The 11,028-nt window shown below is 35.6% G+C and overlaps 1 long non-coding RNA gene across 1 annotated transcript in view; it reads left to right on the top strand.

Annotated features, from left to right (window-relative positions):
- LOC148959503 (uncharacterized) overlaps positions 1-11,028 on the top strand; it is a 228,097-nt gene that overhangs the window by 197,709 nt on the left and 19,360 nt on the right. The gene's annotated exons all lie outside the window — the stretch shown is intronic.

Genomic DNA, 11,028 nt, shown 5'->3' with positions numbered 1-11,028 from the left:
TTGGTTACTTTGCTCCTTAGTCTTCCTGATTTGGATTCTGTCTGGCGCTGCATAAGTTTCTACAAAAAATTGCTCAACCACAAAGTTGGGGGGGGGGGGGGGCTGTCACACCCGTCACTCCCTGGTCGGGACTTCTCTATACTGACCAGGATCAGCTTCGCATTTTGTCGAAATCTAATGTCAAAAGTTAATGAAAAATTAAGAACAAGTTAGACTGAGATACTGTTAATGTAATTGAACAATGTTGAGTCTTTAAAAGGACGAAATTTTTGCGATTTCGGGGTGCTTTTTCGGTGAATTTTCAAACTTGTATGTAAATGAAGAATGTCTCACTCTCTTTATTGGGAGGTGAGACCTGAGTAACTCCCTAGAGTACACCACCTAGCAACTGCACTGCCTTATACCCTAATAATTAAAGAACAAATTTTCTAGCCTCAAGTTTTCGAGAAAACATTGTTTGGTGAAACATGTTTTATTCATTTGGTAACCATGTTTTACAATGTTCTACGGTGTTTTATGATGCGTTCGTTTGACCCTTACAACATTTGTTTTATTCACACAAGGGCAGTAGGTTAAAATTTGGTAATTGGAATGCGGTAACTGTAGAAAGCTTTGCCACGTCCGCCAAGTATTGATAATGAATGTTTAGAAATTGCTATTTTAGTCACAAAAACAAATTACTTATACCACGTATAAAACGAGTCACGAAAATAGGGGATCCTTTAAATAATTTGTAAATGATTTTGATTAAATCGTTTCATAAAAGCGACATGAATTGTACTATCGGCACAGATGAAACCCTCACATGTTTCATTTAGCAAGTTAAATATTAGCTCACCTGTATTCGCCTATCATTTATAAAGGCACCTTAAGCCTTTATTGGAATGAAAGACACTTGAAGTTGCTTGATATTTGGCTCAGGTCCCTTCGAAATCAGCGTGAGATTGGCAATTATTGCAAAAGCCAGAAAAAGAGAGATCGCAGCCTCGAAAACAGGTAGATTTACTATTTTATTTGGTATTTTGCAGTAGAATATAAAAAACAATTCAATGATTTACAATAAAAACACACGTAATCTGAATCTATCTTGTCAAAAATAAGAACAAAATACATTTATACATTTTCAAAACTGCATCATTAAGTGTATCTCAGAAATATTTTGATTTTCCTGCTAATCACTTTAGGGCGTTTTTTAATCAAGAGTATGGCAGAATCCCCCAAAAAATAAGTTGCTTGAATTCATTAAGAGATAAATCATTTGCATGAAAAATAAAACATGTGTTCAAAATAAAACAGATAGAAAATGTTTTGAAGCATATCTTGTTTCCCAAGAATTGGAGTGATGAAGAAAATGTTTCTGTTAGCTTACGCTTGTATAGTCTTATAACATTATATTACAGCTTTCTGCTGATGTTAGAGCAAACAGTTGGAAATCAATCATGTCGCAAACAATTGATCTCCTGATTTTGTCAAATCCTTTTAATTAAAAATCCTTTTTTCATAATCACTGCTTGTAATTTAAATTTCAAGGCAGCTTGTGGTAAAATACTGATTTTCGACCAACCATTGCAAAAATTACTTCACCTGAGAGACAAACATATACTCAATGAATTAAAATCATGGCTAGCAAAGCAATTATGATTATAAAAATATCCAAAAAGGTGTTAATTTGAATTTTTAATTTGGAAAAAACTTGATCAAAAGCAAGACAGGCCATTCTCTTAAAAAACTGTAAATTTTTTGTTGTAATAACAACAGTAAGAATTAAAAAGAAGTTATTTTATCTATCCTCTATTAGTAAGGACTAGAGGTAGTCTCTATTCAATGAGTTAAGGATGTGAAATATGAAGAAAGCTCGAAATAGCAAAAACATAGCAAACTGAACATCTTTCGTCCGACGCTCTTCAATGTATAAACGTCGGGTAATGACCGAAATTAAGAAGAAAATTTAAATTCAGTTGTGGATCGAAAACAACGTGAGAGGAAGAAAGACGCGTTTGACTTGTTCTTTTGTTTTGTACCAATCAGCAACCACTAACACCTCACCTAGTTGAAGTGTCCAAGAGAGAAAACAAACTCATCCACTCTGCACAAGTCAGGGTCTTTTGTTTTCATGTAAATAGGTGCCAAAGAACTTACATGCCAAACGATTTTGAAATTCTCTCTCGTCATTATATGCTTCGGCACACTCTAGATTGGTGAGCAAATTTTGATCAATTGCCGAATCACATTTTACTTTCCAAAAGAATTTATTCAATTTTGTCAAGCTCAGAACCCAATATAGTTTTGGAGCTGAACCCTGTGTGGTAGGGTTTGAATAAACCTTCTTTTAGACCAAAGGAATTCCAACAAATATATTGTCCGGGAAACGTTAGCTTCCTCTAAACACTGGTTAGAAAGAAATACAGTTCCTTCTCTGTGCACAGAAACATCAAGGAAACACAAGGAGATATTTTGCTCATTTTAATTGTAAATCTAAGAGCTGGAAGTGTAATAAAAGTGTCGTCGATATACCGTCGTCAAGAGGTTAGCGACCGAAGTCGGTCAAATCAATTGTTTTGTATGGCTATTGCTTTTTATATCATTATTAGTTTGATGAAAGAGTACAAAGTAAAGAAAGTATAATATAAATACATTTATACAATAATATTTATCAAAACCTTGGGCCCAATTTTGACGCTCTGTGGCGAATATCTTTCTATATTTCTATATTTCTATGATTCTATGATATGTTTGGGCCTTCGGCTTTACCTTAGCAAGATACTACCATTTGACTTTTAATTACGATCTACATTGCTTAGACAGGAAATTTTGTAGAAAAAACTAGCAAACTGCCTAACCTAAAACTTAGTTTCACATTCTAACTTAGACGACCATGGAGATTTCAAATCCAAGTTTGGTCAAAAATTGTCACTGGAAGTTACCTGTTTTGATGACGTCATCATAAAATATAAAAATTCATTAAAAATCAGCCAAGGATCTCAAATCTGAGATGGAATGAAAAATATTTTAAGCAAAAGTCAAATCTTTGAAGACATCATAACCTTGCAGAAAATTCACTTGGAGCCTTTTTAATTGTTTTATCACAACTATAATTGTCAAATAACTTCCATATTCGAATAGTGAATATTAAGTGCTTTTGAAAGATGTATAGAATTACTATTTTCTTTACTTCTAAACGCTTTTAAGGACGTCATCATTATTTAATGACGTCATTTTCTTTCAAAGGTAATTGAATATCACGGGAAAGTATGCCTAAAAACTTTCAGCTAGCGAAACAATCATTCAAGTTTCAAATCTTGTTGGATAGAAAATGACATAAATCCATTCATCGTCATCACTGTCTCCTTTGCTGGAACTCCCAGAGAGAATGTAGTTCCACTCATCATCGTCTGCATCAAGCTGATCATCGTTATTTCCCATGGTCTGGCCCTTATTGGTTATGGAAGTCTCTTCAATGTCATCGCTAGAGCACTGCAGATCTTTTAGATGCTAAAAAGCGGGAAGGAACTTCAATAATGACAACTGTTAGGAATTTGGTTAAAGTTGAAAAGTGAGAATAAAATGAGCAAGAATCATAACGTCCATTTGAATTTGGAGTTAAGCAAGGTTCTTGATACTATAACTACGATATCATTTCCCAATCGATTATGTAAAAGTTAAATAGAATTTCATATATTTGGTAGTTGAATAGCCTCATCGTGAATAAACTCACGTTTCAGCCAAAGTGAATAAACTCATCGTCTCCCAGTGGTGAAGCTAGCCAAAAATTTTGGCGCTGCTGCATGAACTGAACCACGCCCTAATTCAATAGCTAATGCCCATAACCAAAAATTATATTTTCCAGTCGAGTTTCTCATACATTAGTATAAAGCAACTGTCAAAATGACATTATGAAGTATTAATGACTTTTTGAGAAATAAACCTTTAAAAAATCAGTTTGTTTCTTTTGCTGAAAAGTTTGTCATGTTTTAAGTGTAGCTCAAGAGGCTGCTTACTTTTTTCAGAAATTTATTTTATTTTGCACAGAGCCCCTACGGATTTAATAAATTGTCAAGCTGTTGTTAACAAAATTTGACAATAAAAAGGGAACAGGGATGTCTTATCAATGGCCAGGGGTGTCCTATGAATGGCCAGGGGTGTTTTCTTTATATGTTCATGGCGGTTGAAAAAGTCTTATAAGACTATTTCAGATTTATTCTTATAAATCTGGCAAATCTAAATACAGTTCTAAAATATATTTAATAAACAAAATAGAGTAGTCTGTACGGGACACTCTTTTTGCAGCACGATTATTTTGCAGCTGCATGGATCTTTATCAATAGATTTGCTGATAAAGAAACGTATCCAAAAATACTCATGTTGTATTAATAAAAACTAGTTTATATATATATATATATATATACTCAATAAAAACTTACACTGACGAGACACCGATAAAAATTACTGTAACTACTGTACTACATTACAAGAACGAATACCCCGGAAAGCAAGCGATAATGACGACCCCGGGACCATTGCATAAAGAACAGCTTAAATGAAATTAGCTATATATTGTCTTAGTCACATTTAACAAAACTAAACACCTTTAAATTTAGTTTGCGTATTAATATTTTTTTACATAACTAAAAAGCAATAAACAAGACAAAAAGGTAAAATGACTCAGTGACTCATAATTTTGAAATAGGCTTGGGTCAATTCATCAAGAATATTTTTGTTAATCACATGAAGGTCTTTATCACCATACAATAGAAGGTGTACTATTAGTATATTTGAGTTACTGTTTATTTGAGGAAATGGTCGTAATAATTCTTATACTACAGCAAGAAGATTGCATATATGGGTTTCAAATGAAGGGCAAAGCAACAAAAAGTGTTCCGTATCCTCTATGCCATCGTTTGTTAGACAAATTGAGTTCACGTTATCTCTGAAGATGTGTTCGACTGACGAAGTGGTGGAATTGGTTCTTTTGTGTAAAGTGGGGGTGAGAATATTCATAATTCATAAATAATGGGGTGACATTATAAAATAGAAAGTTGATGATTGGTTTGATAAGAGTTTGTCTGATATAGTGAAGTACACTTGATTCATGCCACGCTTTATTGCTGAAAATAACTACAATTTTATAACATAGCAATGAATCACAACACCAGTCGAAAGTAAATTAGCGGTATAAGTACTCCTGAGGTGGTTTATCTTTTATACCTGCGAATTCGGTATTAACGTAACATTGCCATCACCCGAAGCAGAGAGAAATTTCAAATGCATAGTGTATTGTTAAAATTCTTAAACTGGCCTACTAACTGTTACAGAAAAATCAGGACCTCAAGATTAGCGTGGGATCCCTATATCAGCCAGCGGAACTGGAGACTCCTTGTCCAATAGAAATTGCGACTTTCTTTTTGTAAAGAAGAAGTATCTCAAAAGAAGAGGTATTTGAGACTTTCTTCTCAAACTTTCTGAGATTTTTGAGCTCAGACTTTTGACCTTTGTTGGTAACAAAATTTTACCTAGTTGCTTTCATAATTTTTTCTTACTCAGTTAATCTGTTCATCAATATTCCACAAGACAGGCTAGTCAAGGTCATCTATTTTTATTTTGAAAAGTAGCCTTCATTATGGTCTAACATCAATTCAATATCTTGGTTCTAAGCTTTGGAATTTATTGCCCATGGAACTCCGGAATGTGTCATCGAAAATATCATTCAAAAAGCAACTGGAAATTTACTTATTGAACATTTTTGTTACTTGCAAAAGTCCTATTTTTTTTCTGTAGAGCAACACGTGTATTTATTGAAATTGGGCAGTTTTGGCCGGCTCCGGCTAGTGCCTGTCGGGTCGTATCCTTCAGACTCCTTGTATAAGGATTTGTATTGTGACCTGGTGGTTGCTTGCTGGATTTAGCTGGAATTGCCCCATTATTCAAATCCAACCAAATTCACTTGAAATTATTCAAATGGGGTGGGGGGGGGGGGCTCTCTCCTCGACTCGATTAGTACTGGAGTATTTTTATAGTAAACAAAAAATGTTATCTGTGAAATTCTTGGTCTCAGCAGGACTAGCAGGACCTTTACCTAACCAACTGTCCTCTCCCATTCTTCTTCCAAATATGTTTTCACATACGATTTGTTCTGATGAGAGAAGCATCTCGTCCAAAACACTTTGATGTTTTCAATTCCGGTTTTTAACTCTCATGGCATAAAATTTCACTTTCAAGAACATCTAAATGTACTTGCAGCCTTTCCCTCTTACGATTTAACACTAACAATCACAAAATACTATTTGCTCATCTTTCAAAGTCTTTTGAAGAATTTCTCTTGTAAGAGTTAATTCTTCACAAAGGTCATTAGTGCTAGCCGACAATAACTTCACATTCAGGAGCAGATCGAGGTTCATTGGTGCCCCAAGCACTCACCAATCTTGGTGCCCCCTCCTTTTACCAATGACCCAAGGCTAAGAAAAGGGGGAGATGATATCAGGCTTTTTGTATTGATTTCAAAAGAAGACAGGCTATAAGAATCTGGGGTGCAAGAAGGGCGTTCTAAAGCGTTTCAAAGTTTACAAGCTCTAGGAAGGAAAGACGAATAAGATATCTTGAGCAATCAGGAATTAAAGAGCAGATCTCCTGGTAGCAATGTGTATGGGAATAACTGTCAAAAAGGGATTGGCTAGCAATACAACGCCGAAGAGAATGAAGTTGAAGAGATTTTAAAAATTGCAGTTGTTGATGAGATGAATAGTATTTTACTGCAAGCATTTAGATTTTGTAGAGAAGACATAAAAAAGATTTAGAAAGGCCAACCCAGGTATGAGAGCAATACACCAAGCAATCATGGCATTAGACCTATCAATGATAATGCTGCCAATCCACCTAATTGCAAACCATACATATGGTGTTTAGGATGACGATGTTTTCTGCCAGACAAAATCAAAAACCTTAGAGGTGTAGGAGCTCACTCTTCAATTACCAAAGGAGTCAATAACAGAGCACCAAACGTGAGCAGCATGAGCTGGGAAAGCTCAGGTAGATCTTGCTGACCAAACCATTCACTAATTGGTTACTCAACAAAAGACTAAAGCTCAGATCAGGTGTGCTGGAACTCCTATAACACCCCCTAGACCCGTCACTGAGTAAATACATGCAGTTTCTCTAAATAAAAAAAGTAAAAATATGTACATATTACATATTAGACACAGAGTTCACAAGAAAATTGTGAATCTGAAATATTGACCCACAGATGCCACAGTGCAATGCGGTAGCAGTCCTTATTTTGGAAACCTGATCAAGAAGCAGAAAATTTACATCAATCTGTAATAGTTTTGTCGATTTCTTTTACACTTACTAGGGAACATTACCTGACCAAGAAACATAATATTTTTATCAATTTACATCAGCTTTGCCAATTTTACATTGTTCACGTATTTTTTCTTTTCTTGTCGTCCATTTCTCAACAATGTGATGCCCCCTTAGATTGTGGTGCCCTAAGCACATGCTTAGTCTGCTTAATGGTTAATACGACCCTGCATGCGTTGATACAGTGGTTCGTTACCACATTGCTGGCAGTAAACAAAGCAGGGTAAGACCCCGTTTACACTGTCCCGTGCAAGTTTGGAACCGTGACAAAACTGTCGCGGTTCGCCCTTCCGTTTACACTAGCACTGTGGAACCGAGACGATTTTGCTCTGCTATCTGGAACAGTTTTTGACCCTGCTTTGAAAGCGAACGAATTTCGTACCGTCACGGTTCCGTTTTTGAACGGGACAGTGTAAACACCTATCCGAGACGATATTGTCACGGATTCACAAAGAGGTCTTTTGTATGGCTGTTTCAGGTTATCGAGGCTTTGATTGTGGCGTATCTACGTTGTCAAATTCTGAAGAAAAGGACATTCTGAAGACAAGACGACGACAGAAAAAGCTTGTTTTGTTTCCCAGTCCAAGCCTTCATTGGACTTTGCAGTTTTGTAGTCTAAAATAACACTGAAAATTAAAGCCACCTTGTCGTCGGTCCAAGTAAAGTTTTTATCGGCCTTTCGCTCCATTTTAGCTCTCAATAAAATTTAGATTGTTGACTTCGGCAGCAAAATAAAAGCCTCGGTTGACTAAATACAGCTTCTTCTAAACATTGTTCTACCATTCAATTAAGGTCGTACCGGTACAGTGTAAACGGAACGGCTAAACGGAACAATTTGGAACCGCGACAGTGTAAACACTTGCGAACCGTAACGGTACAAAATTGTCCCGGGACAGTGTAAACGGGGTCTAAGTGAACAGTTAAGTTAAATCCTTCCCCAGTTTTGACATTTCAGGACCACTGCCATGACGGGTGTGAATAAAAGTCTGTTTGGCATTGTTATCATTAGTATCTAAATCAAGTTGCTTTGAATTGATTTCATTTTTAGCGAAGTATTTGGTGGCATTTTGATGACGATTCTGAATCTAAATCGTATTACCGTGTTATGATTAACATTTGTACTAATTTTCATATCTTTTTCTTCATTTCAACAAAGCTACATAGGTAATCGGCACAGTTATACGTTCTAAAAATAGCACTTGGGGGCATTTTGAAGATGCGCGTCGAACTAAATACTTCTAGTGTGCTCTAACTACTATCTAAATCAAGTTACTTGCTATTGATTTTATTTTTAGCGGAGTTCTAGAGATAAGCGTGTTAGAGGTCTGGGAACGAGTACATGACCTGAAAATAGCATTTGAGGCATTCTAACGATGGGTGTTAATCTAAATCACATTTACGTGTTATGATTAGTATTTATGCCAATTTTCTTGTCATTGACGTCATTTTCAACAAAGTTATAAAGATAATCAATTTAAGAGTCTGAGAACAATTAAGCATTCTAAAAGTAGGATTTAGGGACATTTTTCAGATTGGGTCCCGACCCCATCTTATTCAGCATAACAAACTTTGTAGTTGTGCAGATTTTCATTCTTTCATGACAATTTGCGCAAGATCGTCGTTTCAGATGCCTTGGCTACTGCACTAGCTATATATCGACAATATCGACACCAAATCCAAAAGGAAACATGATAAACATGTGATGACTCTTCTATTCCTTGTGCTTGATGCTCATTCTCTTCAAATGCTCTTGCTTTGGAAAGTAAATTGGCTAATTTTAAAGCGCCTTTGCGGAGGGCGTATTCCTTAGTCGTTTAGATGTGCAACTTTGGATTATTGCAGCCTTGATTTCGTTTATTATTAGACATTTGATAATTCGGCACGTTTACATAAATGAGTTGCATATTGACGAAACTTAAATATTTCATAATCCACGTTTTTCTTCGGAAGAAAATACGTGTCCAACTTTCCGACGGCAGTTTGATAATCATCAGCAGCACCATCCTCTGGAATAGTGTCGAAAATTTCTTGAGTTTGTTGCCAAACTTAATACAAAAGCAAAACATGCTTACGTTTTGCATCGGTAATATCAAGAATGGCTTGGAGATAGTCTCGAAGCGTCGGAGCCATGATGTCCATCGCTGACCAACAGAGCTGGGATCAGTAAACGGGTCGAAGGGCAATAATGGAGCAAGATCAATACGAGCTGTAGCCATTTTTATGTTGAAAAATATATGTTTAAATCCTTGTCGCCATTTATTATGTTCTGTATCGCAGGTAGCACACCAGAGAAGGTATGTTTCGTAGGAACGTAACAGAACATAGATCAAAGCGTGCATTCTTACAGCACCGTTCTCTAATTAGCTAATTATTCTAATCTATGCAATGTTGAATTAATATGTGCATAAATCACAACTTTAGAATGTGCCTCTAGTTTCTGATTTACAACAGCCACATTTGTCAATCTTTTTATAGGTTCTCTTGGCACATTCTACAATTTCAACAACTCTTTCAGCAAAATATGTGATTCTCTTTCTATCGATCAAACAGAAAAGTAATCTTATCTCCAAATCTTTCAACCGAGCTATTCGTATCACTTACTTTACTTTTGTGGAAGAACATGGACAAACCCAGAACTACAACCATTTTGATGTATAAAACATATCATTTTTTTGAATATCAACCTGCCTGTTTATTATACGATTGTTATGGTCTTATTCTGTAACCAAGGCTAGCCATTTGCAAATTATTTAGGTATTAGATAGATTTATAATTGTAGTTTAATGGAATTGATCATGACAAATTTCCACTATTGTCTATGTAGTCAAAAGAGACATGTACACAAGTAGCTACAGAAATATATACATGCATCTAAATTACACCTTAAGTTGCTATAGTTACAATGTTTTAACTGTATTTCCAGTATCAACAATGTTACTTTTTTATATTTTAAATAGAAGCTTGCCTGAAAAGAATGAAGCTCTAAGAAATCATTTTTCTTCAACAGCTTTCAGAATAAGCTTCTGTTCCAAGGATGTCTACTACCTCAAACAGTGCTTGTGATCAAAACGGCCAGTCTGGCTTCAACGAGTCAACTTTCAACAAGACATGCGCTTCAAGGCAACTGGGATTTTCCCCTTTCTTGTCAACAGAAGCAAGAGTCTCTTTGATTGCTGTTTATTGCCTGATTTTTGCTCTTGGATTCCTTGGAAATGCTCTTGTTCTTTACATCATAGGTGCGTGAGATGCCTCGTGCTTCCATCTTCAGTCAAATTTTTAGCATTATTCGAAGACCATATCAATACAATAATTCAGATTTACCGCCAAATTTTGATATAATTTAAAGTATGAAGTGACCTGAAAGCTAATTAGATATTTTTGACTTTAAAATGGCTTTGAAAAAAGCAAACATTTGAGTAAACTAAAGCTTTTCGTCGGACATTCTTGAAAGTTTAAAACGTCAGAACATAGATGGAAAACTCTACGTTAGGAAATATATATACCCAGTTGTGGATCGAAATAGACCAATCAGAAACGTGAGCACATGGCTGTTGAGTTTGCCCAATCGGTGCCGCTTACCTATAGAAAATGTTACCAAAGGAGTCCTAAGGTGAAAACGAACTCCTTTTGTCTACACAATAGCGATTTTTTCGTGCTTATGTAGATAGATTCCAA

Source organism: Rhopilema esculentum, chromosome 10 (genome assembly GCF_057945365.1).
Source record: "Rhopilema esculentum isolate cy_ngs chromosome 10, ASM5794536v1, whole genome shotgun sequence".
NCBI classification, from domain to species: Eukaryota; Metazoa; Cnidaria; class Scyphozoa; order Rhizostomeae; family Rhizostomatidae; genus Rhopilema; species Rhopilema esculentum.
This window is presented reverse-complemented; position numbering and strand designations above follow the sequence as displayed.